General features: G+C 40.3%; 1 protein-coding gene and 1 long non-coding RNA gene across 4 annotated transcripts in view; both read right to left on the minus strand.

The window, feature by feature from the left end:
* The window catches only part of tet2 (tet methylcytosine dioxygenase 2), a 31890-nt gene extending 28086 nt beyond the window's left edge, over positions 1 to 3804 (minus strand). The window contains exon 1 of one of the 3 annotated variants that reach the window (XM_032529214.1): positions 3722 to 3804. The gene's annotated coding sequence lies outside the window, so the exon portion shown is untranslated. Of the gene's footprint in view, positions 1 to 1275; positions 2072 to 3721 lie in introns of those variants that run through there. The other 2 variants (XM_032529197.1, XM_032529206.1) reach the window with 2 other exon arrangements.
* A 3231-nt stretch (positions 3805 to 7035) lies between these two features.
* LOC116697818 (uncharacterized) overlaps positions 7036 to 16777 on the minus strand; it is a 16463-nt gene continuing 6721 nt past the window's right edge. Inside the window, exons 2-3 of the long non-coding RNA XR_004334056.1 lie at positions 10201 to 10373; positions 7036 to 8138 (exon numbers count right to left, since the gene is read on the minus strand). This is a non-coding gene — a long non-coding RNA (uncharacterized LOC116697818). The remainder of the gene's footprint in view (positions 8139 to 10200; positions 10374 to 16777) is intronic.

The raw sequence follows: 16777 nt of genomic DNA on the forward strand, positions 1-16777 counted from the left end.
AAAAAGGCTTTGCATATTAACACAGAACCCAGACTTTCAGGGTACCTCAATGTTCTCACTCCATGCTGGTGTTCTACACAAGTTTCTTTTTTAAATGATTACAGATCATACATAGCCACACAGAAAAACATAGACACACATTCCTCTTTGTACTGTCAATTATCTATCTGTCAATAGCTCTGTTTCCAAAAGAACAGAAGAGTCAGATTGTTGTGACCTTTAACTGCTTGTGCATAAAAATATACAGTCCTGACAACTCTTGGGTTGGGTTCAGTTTCTTAAAGATGTTTAGTCAACTTTTTTAGAAATAGGTTGTTTGTTTCAACTCTCTGGAAACACTCCCTTGTTTAGTCTCTATTTAAAAACAAAAAGAAAAACCTGCTCCAGAATTACCATTTTTGTTCCCCCAGTTAATGGTGCGGTAGGATTGAGTTTCAATTCCTTCAGAGCTTTCTGACCTTGTCTGCCTTCACTACACTCAGCCACCACATTTCTCTTCTCTTTTGCTTCTCCTTGGGATTTGCCTTTGTGTCTGCTTGTCCTTCAGTGTTTAAAGCAATGAAAGCTGATTAATAGAGATTCACAAAGCCAAAAGCTATTCCAGCTCTACTGCTGTGCATGCACTTAGTGCTGGGTAAGTCCAGGTTGGACTTTTACTCTCCTACATACAGTTTCCCTACTGAACAGCACAAACAAACACACACACAGCCATTGATATTAACACAAGAAGCTACAGGGGGTAACACTGCCTGCATTTAAACATATGTAATGAAACATTTCATAATTTTGTAATAGCTAATAATTACATATAAATGTGAAAAATTGTGATTCCCCTCTTAAAACTAATACACAAAAACACATATATAACACACCTTTAAACACGTGCTAAATAAAAAGCAAGGCTGAAATGTTGAAGAAAGAAAGAGAGCATTATAGAAGCATTTAAATTATGCTTGAAGAAAAACTCCTGAACAAACAGTCTAAGTACACCATTTTCTATGATGCATTCAAAGGCAGCAAGAATGTGGAGTGAACACAGAACACAGGAAAACACAGAAGGTGTCTTTTCAGATTCAGCTGGCCAAAAAAAGAAAGAAAAACGTCAGCCATGTTGGAGTAGCTTTATCTAATATCCCCTCCTTATTATGTTGGCTCTTGCTTTTACGGTGGGGGACAATTGCTATACCTCGCCTGGTACAAAAAACACAAAAAATACATCCAGTGTTGAAGGGTAAAAGGGTAAGCAGGGTATAAACACACTAAGCAGTTTCTCACCTCCTTTTTTTGTCCCTCCACTTTGTAGAAATTCCAACAAACCGTCTGGATCTCCTCTTTAACAAATCCTAAAGGGCAGCCATCTTGCCTCCTTCTGTTCTTCTATGAAACAGACTATCCTCCACATCAATATTCATGGAAACCAGTCTGACGTCGGCTCTCATCATCAGGAGAAGCCCGGGTGTCGCTGTTTTGCCGGCCTGAGAAGCACACTTATATATGGCTCTGGTTTAAGGCAGCAGAGGCACACAGTAGACTAAATGTTGTTGCAGGTCAGGAAGGAGAGAGCCTTGTTTTGCCGGCAAACTCAAATAATTACAAAATCACTTTCCTGCTGAGTCCTTCCTACACAAAGAGACAGGTTTTCTTTCCCTCCCCTGCTCCCTCCTCTTTTTTTCTTCTTCCCTCAGCCGCACACAATAGTGAACTATGATGGCTGCCCTGAAGCACTGGAGTGGATTCAGTGAGCAGGACAGGACTCCACCCCCAGTGCACTTTATGTTGAATATTGCACTGGCCTCAACTGTCTGACTGTGGCAGATGCCTCCACCCCCTTCCTTTCCTCAGACAGGAAGCCAAGTGACTCAGGGTTTTTCCCTCCCTTTTCACGATGTCTTCGATCTGGACTTCCTTCTTTCATTTTCTTTCTTTCTCTGTCATTGGTTACAGAAGTTCCCCTGTTGCGTAATAGCCCTTGTTTTGAGAGCATTACAGCAACAATCAGAGGTAGCCAGTTTGCAGTGCAACCAATTGAGCAATGCACTCATTTCCAACGGCTGTGTCTTATTTTGGCACACCTCAGCCGGCTGGACGGCTGGCTGGCTCATTTTTAGAGTGTACTCTCCAGCCTGAATACAAGCAGCATACTTTGCTTCATGTGTCTGCCAAGACCCACCTCCTGTTGACACTGGCCACGTGGGCTTGAATGAGATAGAGAGAGCAGTGTGAGAGAAAGGGGCTTTTAAAAGAGTGATTTAAAAGAAAAATTCAGTTCTGGAAGGTTGTTGGAATAGCACAAGTAAAAATGTCTTATAAAAGGGATAGTACTAGAAACTTCTGCTGTGGTTGTTTCTGTGTTACATCCTTAGAGGGCATTCACCCAGCCCGCATCAGCCGTCAGGTGGTGCGGCAAAAACGCAGGTCTTTCCCTTCATTTTAAATGGGGGAAGTGCATTAAGGCTGCTGCACGGTTTGCCGCAGAGCCGAGGTTTAGTTTGCAAGAATATTTTTTAGATCTTAGATTTTAAGTCATAAACATAATCTCACAAATAGTTCCATTGATGTCCGCAATACAATTTAGGGTATGTAAGGTTTAGAAGAAAAGAAAGTATGTTTGTATTCTATACCAGTAATATGTTGAAGACAATGGTGGCATTTCTTAACATATTGTCACAGCTGTAACCACTACGCTCAATAGTCAACGCACCCCCCATTCACTTTCCTATTTAATTCCTCTTTTACTTTACTAACAGGTGGGTGTTGCCTGAAAAAAATCTCCCTTTAGCTGCAGTTCAGGCTTAAAGGGACATCCCACCTCTTACCCAGCAGCCCCTGCCTAGCCGCAGTGACATTTGTTGACTCAATAGTTTTAGGCTCAGAGCGGAAAAGGAGATTTTTTACAGAGAATGGGGGAGGGGAAAAGGCAAAGAGAGGAAGGAGGAGTCACTAGCTGCAACTCAGACCCTATAAAGACAAAATAGAGCCTTTTACATCAGGTCGGTCTTTTTCCACATACATAACTCACTCAGGTGGATGTTGAACGGCACAATTGTAAACGTCTTAAAACCACATTATTACAAGTCATTTTACAAGTTACAAGTCAAATTGAGTAATTCTAGCTACAGGAAAATGTCCTCATTGGTATCCTCTTTTAATATGATCAAAAATGAGGATATATAGATTGGTTTTGTTTCTTAAATTAAGCTTTAAGATGTTCATTGTAAAAACAACCCTCATATAAACATCAGAAAGACGCTCCTGATATATTGAGTGAGCAAGCACTACAGTATAGAGCATTTATTAAGCATCCTACTGTTGTGTCAGGAAAAACACATTATTGAAGTATTAATTTAGAAACAGCTCTATTTCTAACTGCTGGGGATTGTTAAAATATTAAGAGTAATCGTTTTTCCCACATTTACTTTCTGCAGTCTGACTTCAGTTCAACACCTCACCATCGGCGTCGCCAATTCCCATTGTCTCCAAAATGGTCAAAGTTTGCGTGGAGGGCCGCACTTTCTACAGTCAAGTTTGTTTTTTATAAATAACAACCTTTGCGTGGGAAGTGGCGTACGCACATGTTCAGCCCCATTTTGTGCGTACGCCACGTTTAAATGAGACCCCAGAAGAGTTGTGAAGATTGTAGAAGTGAATTAATGAAAAGCCCATATTTCCCCCACTCATCAATTGCCATCAAAAGCTCCCTTGAGAGAAGCAGTAAACCTACCAGTGCAGCAATGAAGTGTCCCAGTGATCAAGGCTGCAAGGCTGTCAGTGGTTGTTTGGACTGGTCAGCTTCATTCCCTCTCCCTGGCCCTTCCCCCCAGGCTGCTACTGTAAACAAGAAAGTGAACTTTGTCAACTTTTCTGGTTAGACATCCTTTAAAAATACACACAAGTTCTTCTAACTTTTGTCCATATATGGGTATTCTCAGGCAATGAACTCGTACATTTTTTTCAAAATGTATTCATTTGTTACTATATAAATTCACAGGGCTTGATTTGCTGCCACTGCACTCCAAAAGTGCCGTTAGTGATTTAATATTGCTTATCTTGCATGCAACTTAAAACGGCCACATTGACTTTGGGTGTGTGTATTGCCAGCGGTCAGCCAGGAGAGCTCTTTGCCAGGCTGCTTCCCCTGACAGCTACTGTAACTCGTAAATTCAGAGATTATCTTGTCATTCCTCTCACCTTGTCACATTTCAAAGGACTGGAGGCGTGTGCCGTCACCTCATCTGTAAACACAGAGCTGTGGCCTCTTGCTGACCCAGGGTCATCAGAATTCAGGCACACTTGCCACTTGACTGATTTCACACCTATGGATGACGATGATCATTAGAGACTGTTTTTCTTGTGGGCCCAGTGTTCTTGTTGATTTATGTCAAACAAAACAAAGACAGGAACTGGCTCCTCAGGTCAAAGATCTGGGCCTCAGGTCTCTCTAAGATTTGTGTGTCACTATAAGCCATGTGGTGGTATAAGTCCTCCTCCCTGAAAAGGCAATGTTGGCTCATGGAAAAGTGTGGTAAAGCATGAGTTCACATTATCAACCTGCGTGGTAAAACAACAGAGTGAAATGAGTCATGCTTTTCAACGTTTTACTTGCCATGTGAAAAAATGTAACTGACAAAAGTCATAAAGTCTACTGAATGAAAAGCCAACTTACAGTTTGATGTTCAGTTTCTACATTTCCCAGAATCTTGTAGGTGCACGAGGCTGCATACCGATGTAGAAGAGACCACAGAGCAACTGTCCTGCAAATCTAAAATGTGAAATCCTTTAAGAAAAGGTTTTTGTGACTTTAACATTTTTATAATACTTAACCACAATGCTATAATATGTATTTAAATGCCTCTTTTAGTTTTCATTTTTGGTTATCCATCCACACCATACCTGTGCTTTAAACCACCCTAAACAGATCTTTTTCAAAACTAATTATTAAATGTTTACTATGGACAAGGAAACATGTGATTGTCATGTGATCTGACTTAATTGGCTTCCACATGTGCAAATGAAGAGACTTATAAAAACTTAATTTTCCTATGTGGATTGAAAATAATCTGTATGTAAACACTGTTTTTGGATGTACCCATATTACTGTGGACATAACCTCACTTAGGCTGCCTGGAAAAGTCTTTATATTTGGTGAGAATCATTTGGTCCTAAATAAGGTGGAGACTCATATAACCACAGGCTGATTTGGAATTAAAGCATTGATTTACAGCTTTCTTTACACCAGTCTGAAGGTGGGAGAAAAGGGTGACATCTGAGGTGCCACAGAGCTACTGGGGCTCGTTGAAAAGCTGAGAAAACCAGCACTTGTCACAAGAATCAGTGGTATTATCACACATCTCACCTGGGGCAATCTAAACATACAAAGTCTTTATGCAGGGTAATAACTAGGTATAGGTATTCTCTGCTTGGGCTAATACACAGCAGATGACCACAGGATTCCAACCCCCCAACAATATGTTACCCAGTGCCTCCCCTCCTCCTGTAGTTATCTTAAAAGACAAGAGAGAGTCGTTAGTGTGGGTCTCACATAGCCTAATTGTTTAAGCCACCGCAGGGGGTCCTGGGCAGGGTAGTGGGGGATAAGAGGGGGTTTGAAGAGAGGGAGAGTAACTAGAAAACGCTTATTTGATATTATTGAGCTCCAAAAGGCTCCACATTTGAAATTGTTACGGCTATTTCACACTACTTCACATTTCCTGCACATATTTGTAATTGCAAGACTTTTGTGCTGCTTCACAATGCCTCTCTCTCTGCGGTGTGTGTGTGTGCGCCATCTAACGATTCACAAAGTTCCTCCCCGGGCACAGCAGGGTTGGACAAGGCCAATCATGGCCTACTGCTGTTCCCGTGGCGACCAACTGCTTCTCGAGGTTTAAGAGCTGGTTCCCGCATTCAGGCTGCAGGTGCTTCCATCCTCCCCTTACACACCCTGAAGCCTCTGTAGGCACGACCCTCTATTAAGAGCAGGGAAGCCCTTTTTATCAGCTGTGGGATATATGCCTCTCACCCACTTCTCCAGAGGGGAATCATCACCTGGCCCCCCACTCGTTTGGGTCACTGCTGTCAGATGGGTTTGCGTCTTTGGTGCAGATTGAAGCTTAAACCTTAAACCAAAAGAGAAAAGACACTAAAAGTGTGTGGTTGAACAAAGATTTCTCTTTCTAAATGGACATGTGGAATGAAACACATGTATCTATGTTATACTGCTACATTATACTATATCCTATGTTATTCTTTACTATATTACTACACTGTATATTATGTGTCATATCCCACACTATATCATAATGTACCATATAAAAATATATTATGTTAATATATTAAATGGCCTTGTGTATTATATTATATCATACAAACACTGAGTACCATTACTTAATCATATCACATTAGTCTGGTGTACACTGTTTACAGACTTGGTGACTGCTGCTTTCACACTACTCTCCCTTTTACCCATTTGTATTCTATTCTCATTTTTGTTTACCTCTTATTATTTATTTTTGTTACTTTCTATACTTATCAGTATTTATTTATATCCTACTGCTGCGACAACCAAATTTCCGGGGGAAAAACAACAGTTCATCTTATCTAATATTATATCAATAATAAATTGGCCCTGTTAATGAACAGAAAGTAAGCAGAAGTTGTCACAACCTTTCCTAGACATTATAACAATTCCCACATTGTTCAGGATTAGTATCTAGTAGCAAACTGCATGCTCATAAAGCACTGAAGCCTCACTGTTACCTACATTCTTGGGTGTTTGGCATGAAGCAGATGATGACTTACCTCCTTTTAAAGAGATTGGGTGTTGCGGTATGAACAGGCTTGGCAGGTTTTTTTTCAGTTAGTTTCCGGGACACTCAGATCAAGGTAAAATAATATTGCAGTTTTTGAACACAAAAAACTGCTTTTCACTAATCCTACCTAAATATTTGTGCTGTCAAAGATGATTTATTCTATTCTATTTATTGCAGTCTACCTATACTGTATTTAAAAGTAACAGATCTAAAAGGATGGAATCTGGAGGATTGCTATGCAAAGGGACAAAATAAAAAAAATTACATGCAGCCTCTCCATGTGCAGACAGTTGGCAGTGGCACGTGACTTTTGTGACTTAATGTCACACCAATCAACAGTTATACTTGTATTTACTAGCGTATTTTCATGATACTATGTTACGGTATATTTCCACTTTGTTTCAGTGGGAAACTACATTTATCAGATTAAGTTTTTAGTTACAAAAGAGATGATGTGTACATATATTATGATACATTTCTGGCTGCTCAAAGTGCCAACACTTTACTAATGTTTTTTTTCTTTTCATTTGTCCTCTATGTGTTTATATTATTAATAGTGTATGTGTCCCACGTCTACCAGTAAAAATCTGATGTTTTATTGTTATTTCCACACAGGAATACTGTTGTTTTTAAAATAAATAATGAACTTTTGCACCTAGCACAGAGACTACATGGCTTTCCTAGATGTGATGGTAAACAATGCACTTGCTTAAGATTGTTCCTCAAGTTGTTTGTCAGCCTGGAATGATGCAGACCCAGTTTAAGGCAGCTCAACAGGCTGCAGCAGCAGCATCCTCCTTGCTTATCTTTGCATTGGCAGCTGAGACGGTCCTTCCAGATAGTACAGACACAAAATCATCCCTTAACCTGCTCGGGGCTCGGTTCAGCATGACGAGCACACAGCACAACTGCCCCTAGCCATGTTGTCTATCATCAGACAAACCTCCCTTTCTCTGAACTGCTGAACCATAAAACACTTAAACCTGACAGGAAATAAAAACAGATAAGAGAAGGCAATGCTAGGATTTTACTCCCAAAACAGTGTGTGGGGATGGTGGCGATAAGGCTCAGATTAAGGCTTCCAGAGCAGAATCTATCCAGATGGGGAGAGAGAGTCTGGCATTAAGGTAATTAAGGTGATGTTCTGCAGCCGCAAAGGTGTGCTTGTGACTCAGAGTATGTAGCGTAACAGCTGTGCCGTGACACATAAGCCCCCTTCTGCAGCCCATCACTGATTGTGGCAAGTCCTTGGCTGTGACCTTGCTCTCCCTCTGCCCACGCGGTTTTGAGCAGTAGGATGGTTGATGATCAATTTCAGCTGCAAGTGTGCTGCTGTGGAAGGCAGCATATGGTTAGACATGATTTACGCACAAACACGAGCGCTCCATGATATCCCCCCACCCCCACCTCCTTCACTCACAAACAACCACGTACATAAATTATCATGTTTTTTTGCTGCTGCAGGTAATGCTGGTGAATCGGTAATTTTGGTTTGAGGTCTGTATTTTTGCAAAAAAATAACAAGAGGGAGGAGAGGGTATGAAGCCTCAAGCACATAATATAGTTTTAACTTATTTCTCCTAAAAAGTTTTTTTGAAAGGCCTTTCAAAAAGGTTTTCAGGTTTACTAAGAGTTTTTGGGGTTTTAAATGGTAAGTTCAAATTTTTTTCAAGTCTGCCTTAAAACAACATTCACATGCCTATATGTACACAGACCAAAATTATAAACGCAACACTTTTGTTTTTGGCCCCATTTTTCATGAGCTGAACTCAAAGATGCAGATGCAGCTGCTGCAACAATCGGTTTACATAACCAAAGAATTTCTGCACAAACTGTCAAAAACCATCTAAGAGAAGCTTATCGTCCTTATCGGGGTCTCGACCTGACTGCAGTTTGCCGTCGTGACCAACTTGATTGGGGAAATGTCGTGTGGGTGAGTGGTTTGCTGATGTCAAGGTTGTGGATCGAGTGGGCCATAGTGGCGGTGGGGTTATGGTATGGTCAGGCGTATGTTATGGACAACGAACACAGGTGCATTTTATTGATGGCATTTTGAATGCACAGAGATACCGTGACGAGATCCTGGGGCCCATTGTTGTGCCATTCATCCACGACCATCACCTTATGTTGCAGCATGAGAATGCACGGCCCCATGTTGCAAGGATCTGTACACAATTCCTGGAAGCTGAAAACATCCCAGTTCTTGCATGACCAGCATACTCACCGGACATGTCACCCCTAGAGCATGTTTGGGATACTTGAGTATCAGCATGTTCCAGGTCCTGCCAACATCCAGAAACTTTGCATAATCTGAGAAAATTTCCATTCCATTTTCTAGAACCAATTTCCCACCGCACACGAAGAAAAAGAATCTGTAACGCAGTGTCAATTACTGCTCGTGAACTGCGATCAAACTGTCAATAGGCAGTGCTGATCAAATATGAATCACGATTTTGTTACTGCACTACCTATTTCTCACCTCAAATGTTTTCCGACACCTATTTTGTTTAGCTGCAAAAGAAAAAAAAAGAAAAAGAAAGTTTGCTTGGGCCGGTAGGCGATGTTTGGTTTTGGCTCAACTGTTTTCAACATGGCAGCAGCAAAACCTTTGTTAATGTTCATATGGGCACCTGACTATTGCTTTAAGACAGAAGAAAGAAAATGTTAACCCCCCCCTGTAATCAACATAAACAAGCCCACTTTATAAGAGTTCAATATATTCAAAAGGATATTTTTGAGACAACAGAGGAAAAAGAAAAATACTAGATAGATGTATGAAGCTACATTACCTTGGAGAGGGAGGTCTCACTCCCTAGGTTCCTATCACGATCAATGATCTCCATTTGACCCTCAGTTCTCCAACCTTCCTTCAGCCCTCCACCTAATACATTAATCATAATTTATAATTAAATTATACTCTTTATTGATCCCCTATGGGGAAATTACAATTTACACTCTGTGGTTATTACACACAGGCCTGTAACACACACATGCTGAGGTCCGATACATGCACTAATGGAGAGAGTGAAGAGTGAGTGGGCTGCCAGCTCCTTCAGCGGCTGAAGGTGGGGGTTTGGTGACTTGCTCAAGAGCACCTTGGCAGTGCCTAGGAGGGGAACTGGCATCTCTTCAGCTACCAGCACACACTCCGCAATTTGGTTCAAACAGGGACTTGAACCACCAACCCTCCGGTCCCTAACCAAACTCCCCTACAGACTGAGCTACTGCCACCCCCCTGGTAGTGTGAAAAATGAATTAAAATATCTCTGTTTCTTAAGCAGATACTGTGTCAGGGATATAAATCATTCAGGTGTGTCAGGACAAATCTGCAGGATGCAACGAGCAGGGAGAATATTATAATCTGTGTGATGTGCTTCAACCTCTGACCTACCTTCAGTCACAATCCTGCAGCAGCAGAGGTTAACGATGACTCATAGATTATAGAGTGCTGAATGTCCGTAGAGCCGTGATGCTTTGTAGTTCTCTGATGTGGTTGTAATAAAAGAGTAGTCTGGGTGAGCACGGCCTTCCTTACAGCGAGGTCAAGCAAACCTGGGATTTGAGCTGCAAACACAATCAATTGTATTCTGGTAAGGGTTGTGTCATCATAAAGAATTTCAAATCAAAAACAAGTGTTATTGATCAGAGAACAAAACGTCTCCATATATGGTATAAAATTATCGGTTAAAAGGGGATTCCTAACTCATGGATGGAACTCAGGGATTTTAAACTACCTCCTAGATGGCTCAGTAGGCCGTTATCATCTATTGGTAAGCTGGCTTGCCCATCCTTGTTTGCGGAGCTGTAAAATGATGTTGTATAGCGAAAGGGAGTAGGACTTTCCCCCAGGAGGTGCGCCTGGCTTTGAAGCCAATTTGACCTAGTGGACAAACCATGACTGTATTATGAGAACTAGATAAAGCGTTTGTGGCAGAGCCTCGTTCATTCCTATGAAAGTTGCTCAGTGGTGCATAAAGCCACCATGAAGCCTAAAAAATACCCGGGTGATTGGCACTACCCCATAGAGCAGGCGCAGTGGAGACCTCCACCGGCCGAGCAGGCTTCTTCCGGTTTAGCACTCCACTAACTTAAATAGGGATTTAATGATTTAATTGTGCCGGTCTTCCAAGACTTTCCAAATTTTATTGGACTGAATGGATCAAATACTGATAGTGAATGAGTCATTTAAAAAAAAAAAGTATCCACTGATTTTCAGACGCGTCTTTGGCCATGTAAGTCTATGGGGAAAGTATTTTTGGGCCAGTAAGCATTGAGTGATGGCCCAGGAGTTGCAATTCCACCATTTGGCCCTATGTTCAATTTTACTTCAAAGTCTGGCACACTTCCTGGGGGCCTGGGCCAAACAGTGGAATTGCAACTTCAGTTTCTATCACTTGATGCCCTGGGGACTTAAAAGACTTCCCATAAACTAACATGAAACGTCTGTAAATCAGTGGATACATTTTTTTTTTAGCTTCACAACCTCCGCGAAATGACTCAGATGAATCAGAATGTCATCCATTTGGACCAATAACAGTTTGAAAGTGCACAACAAAAGTGAACTGGCTATCTTTTTTAGACACAAACATTTGTATTTTAACCCAAACCACAATATTTTACTGAACCTAACTGTTTTTTGTTGCCAAAATCTAACCAAGTAAAATTTGTCTTGTCTGAATTCATGTTCACTCATGTTCCCAAAGCGTTAGAAAGTGACCCCTACAGGCCCAGTCCTAGCTCACATCGACCGTTACCGTATGAAGAGATAATAACGGCCTTCTGAACCTACTAGCAGGTGTAGCAAGCCCCTTCTGACCTATATCTACGAAGCTGATAACCACTGATAACGCCCAATCAATGTAGTGATAAGAATCAAAATGGTTAACATATCAGTATCCAGCACACATGGACATACTGTATACAAATACATTTGTCTCTAAACTATTTAAATAAAATCTGTCCCAAAAAACCTTTACTTCTTAAAACACATTTTTTCTTGTATAATTATCCAATCAGAATTTAAGGATGTTTAGTAAGCCAAGAGGTCTAAAAACTTCATACAGGTGTTGTCAAGTTGTAGAAGGTATTATATGGTATTTTGCATAGTGTTACATAAAGCATATCTTAGTTAGCCTATATTACTTATTATAACACAGAGAACAAAAAATGTTTTGAGCCATGTATGAACTGAAACATGTGTTTTCGTCACAGAAACTAGAAGAATTTAGGTTTCAAATGAAGACTCATACATGAATTTTGGCCTTACAGTTTTTCTGTTATATGCTTTTTTCCCTTAGGTATGGCAAATAGTCAAAATAAAAAGGTTGTTCTTAGCAAGGTGAACTCACATTATCATATAATCTCACCTACATGACGTAACGAGTTTTCTCTACAGGGAGACCAATAAACCTCTTTGTTTCTATAGATAAAGTAATGTACCAGAACATTACTGTGACATCTATGACTTTTGGTAAAATTCTGCTTCACATTACTCTCTACAATTATTTTTTTGTTTTTTTCCAATAGTCTTATAGTATATGCAACAGCAAGCCACGTTTGAGATAGGTTTAGTTAATTCCAGTCTCAGTGTTTCCCTTGGAATACTTTATCAGGACAAATAAATAAAAACGCTTGGCAGAAGTTGGCTTTCAGCTCACTGTTACAGAGAGCTTCACCATAATGACATGTTTATTCCGGGAGACATGGCCTAAATGATTTCATGTGCTAATGCAATGGGCTTGGCCATCCCCAAGGCAACAGCACTGGTCTCATTATGGTTTCAAGTCATGAAAGTAGGGAAAACGGAAAAGCGCTGAATGGGGTCATTAAATGCATCATCAAAGAGGTGTGTCTCTTCTGCTCTCTCGTTATGACTTAGGATAACGCAAAAAGCTCCTCGCTTATGGGGGGGGATATAAAGGGGGAAAAGTCAGTTAGAATTTGCTTGTATTTCTGTTTTTGTATTGAATAACTGAGTCACAATGAATTTTCCATGTCTAAGGAGACATTTTAATTTCGCAGCAGCTATTGTAATAACACTTGTGTTGATTGGATGTTTAAAAAAAAAGATCTCATCTGCTGCCCTTTATTTACACCTCCTCTTTTGTGATCAATACTATTTTAATGACAGAAATGCATAATAAATAATGGATTTTACCAGGATACACTTAATTGTAATTCATGAATATATTTATTTGACACAGCCACGATAACTTACCTTCACATGGGACAAATGATTAGGCATGTTTTTATTAGTATTACTATAAATGAATTTATGTGCAGATATATGCTCCTATGAGTCTTCCTAACCACAGAGGACACACTAAATCATTTAATATTAATCTCACTCCTTTAACGTCTGGTGCTGAATTTAACTGCTGCAGGATAATAGCAGTAACAATCCTAGATGTAAGTCACTTCGGTCTGTGGCTGTGACATGCATTACATACATACATACATTAAATGCCCACTAGAGGGCAATGTGTCCAATGCATTCAGCCTGATGTCAGGTTTCATAAGGGCGACAACCATACAAAGAGAAATGACAAAGACTCAGTTATTACACCGTGTGCAGATCAGAATATTAAGGTAATGATCAAAATCTGATCATTACCTTAATATGAAGCTGTTTTTTCACTTATCCTTCGAGGTGTCATATTTTTTTGACATTGCTCCTTGCACCTTATTATTGACAATCTTCCGGTATTTTTATTTTTTTTATTTTTTTATACATTGTCCACCTTGCAATGTCATACTGAAAATTAAATCCAGTAATGATCAAGCTTGCAGTGGGTGATTTTATAATAAACAAAATGCAAAAGATGAAAAAAAAAAACAACCTTAAGGGACAAATAGCATCTCATTACTGTTACATTTTTACTTGTTTATTATTAGTACGTATATTGGCAGAAGGGACTATGAAGATCCAGTCTGCAGCATAAGGCAAAATGCAATATAGCAAATGGTAATAATGAAAATGTGATATAGTGAAACAATAATCAATATATTTTCTTTAATTGTTTTGTTTCCAACAAAGAAAGCTGCCTGCCAGCCTGCCTTCCCTTCTAGAATCTTTTCCTATTTCTCTCTCTCTCTCTGTCCGCTTCGTTCCCCCTCCTGCTTGCTCCCCCCGCGATGGGATCATGGGAATTGTGCAAGTAGCGTGGCGTTCCACGCTCTGCCCGCGGCGCTCCAGGAGGAGGCGTGCAGTAATGACCTGCTCCTCAGCTCGCTCGCCATCATCGCCCTCACAATTAATTCCCGCCTTGCGTTCCTCTGTGTTGGCGGGGGGGATGAGAGTGTGGGCTCCCTCATTAGAGCTCCTTGTAATGTGTCTGGCAGCAGTTCCCATCCTGCCACTTCTGCCCTTCCACTGCTGCTACCATGTTTGTTTTATAGATGCCTCCCTCTGCTTTCCTGCCTTCCAGAATGACTGACACAGAGTGTAAAAAGTGAGCCGGGTCTGTGTTTTTAACCATCAGGGCTTGAGGAAACGCATGAATACACCCTTCACATGGGTGACATGGAGGGGAATATTTTCAGCAGGTTATTCCAGGTCCATCCGGCTAGTGTAGGAACCTTTTCACAACAAACACAGTTCATGGAAATGTCCAATGCACATTGAAATACCTTCAGAAACAGGTGATGACATTTGAACGGCTGGTGACAACTGAGCTTAAGCTCTGACCTTTTAAACCAAGCAGAGCAGAGTCTGACTTGGATTTCAACTCTGAGCTTGACCAAGGATATTTTACAGTTTCATCCTACAATGGCCTGCTTTGCACAGTTGGTCAGCCTGCATATCTTTCAGATTATGAGTGTGAAAGGCTAGCAACATAAGGGATAAATAACCGTGACACCATGTTGTACATAATGTAGAGAATGTTTGCTATTGACATGCAAGGGGGTGGCAGTAGCTCAGTCTGTAGGGAGTTGGGTTGAGAACTGTAGGGTAACTGGTTCAAGTCCCCATATGGACCAAAAAGTACGGAGTGTGGATTGGTGGCTGGGCACTGCCAGGTGCTCTTAAGCAAGGCACCGTACCACCCCAACCGCTCAGGGCACTGGATCAGCTGGCAGCCCACTCACTCTGACATCTCTCCATTAATGCATGTATAGGTCCTGAGCATGTGTGCGATTACTAACAAAAGTGTGTACACAGAGTGTAAATTGTAATTTCCCAACTGGGGATTAATAAACAAATTAAGAAAAAAAAAAGATACCTTTTTGATTTGCTCATGGCAATAATCTCACCACTGAAATAATGAAAGCGTCTGCCAGCAACTTATAGTTCTTGAATAAATATTAACTCACCTGCAGAGAAGAATATTTGGATGTGCGAGTTGTTTCTTCAAAAAAGTTCTTGAATAAAAATTATGAACAAAATGAAAACTTTAAAGTGGCTACAATTGATATATTGTTTCTAATAATGTATCAAATGACAATGTAAAAACAATGTGATAATGTGCAAGGGGTCGCTTGTAGTGATGAACCTACAGAGAATTATCACCTGAATCTGCAGTTTCATCTTATTGTTTATCTGCTGGCCCACAACTTCACTGTTCTGGTTCCCTTGCAGGCTCTCATAGTGTCTTTTGACTGCGGCAGGCGGCGGTTTTGAAAACCCACTGTACACTACCTGATCAGCACCAAACAGCAGACAGACATATTAAGTGACTAATGACAATTAAATTAGACCCTGAACACAATCTGAGCGTAACCTAAATTTACTACCCAAGATTAATATTTTTATTTACTATAATCATCCCCTTATTTTGCAAGTAACAAAATTAAACATGAATACAACCTACAAGCTGTATTTATTTTACTGCAGTTTAAAGCTGTTTGCATTCATTGGGAGCCACACAGTAAGCAAATACAATAGAAAAAGCAAACACTGTACAGTACAGTATACTGTACATACTCAGTACATGAAGTAGCAGACTGGTATTCATTTGGGACAACTCAGCATAAAGTAACCAGGAGAACAAATTGTGTATGCAGCTTCTGGTGTATGCTGAAAAATCTTTTATTCATTTTTTAAAAGATTTTTTTGGGGCCATTTTAGATCTTTAATTCCACTGGACAGATGAAGATATGAAAGGGGAGAGAGAAGAGAAATGACATGAAGCAAAGCGTGGGTCAGAGTCAAACCTGAAACTGCTGTGTCAAGGTGTAAACCTCTACGTGTGCCTGCTCTACTAACTGATGCAAATATGAAGCAAACTGAGACCCATTACACAATTCTTCACATTTATGAATGCATTAAACAGACTCAACATATCAAAATATCAAGCACTTATGTCTCAAAAGTCAATCATTTTTGCCAAATTTGGGATCAAAGTAGTCTGCACAATTATGGCCAAAATGATAATCACGATTATTTTGATCAATATTGTGATCACGATTATTCTTACGATTATTTGTTGATTTTAACCAAAACAAATTTTGTTGTCACGTAGGCTGTTTATAACTGCTTTCACATCCATATTATGTTACATTCTTCTTATATTGATGTTGTATGTTGTATAGACATACAGCTGCAACACATGTAAATGAAAATTAGCAATCTGAAATAAATAGAGTAGGATTTATATTTTTTTTTAAATGCATCTCTGAGAAAGCTCCTTCACTTGTTTTCAACAATAACTGATTAAAAGAGCAAGGGAGAGAGAGGGAGTGGGATGGACTTATGCTACTCACAGAGAGACGGCTAATCATTATGAATGGGTCCAGCACGGGTCGAACGGTGGGTCAGTGGAGTTACACACGTGGTGTGTATGAAATGTCTGTATCGTCACTGCGCTGCATTTTTATGAGCTATGATATTCTGGCCATGGGTCACATCTCTGGCCCAGGTCCAACAGCTCCGTCTCACACTGTTACTCTACAAACTGAAGTTAGTTGCATTCAATAACTTCTTATGTGTTAACAATATACAGCTGTGTTAATAAAAAATGAAAACTGTA

Source organism: Etheostoma spectabile, chromosome 2, assembly GCF_008692095.1.
Source record: "Etheostoma spectabile isolate EspeVRDwgs_2016 chromosome 2, UIUC_Espe_1.0, whole genome shotgun sequence".
NCBI classification, from domain to species: domain Eukaryota; kingdom Metazoa; phylum Chordata; class Actinopteri; order Perciformes; family Percidae; genus Etheostoma; species Etheostoma spectabile.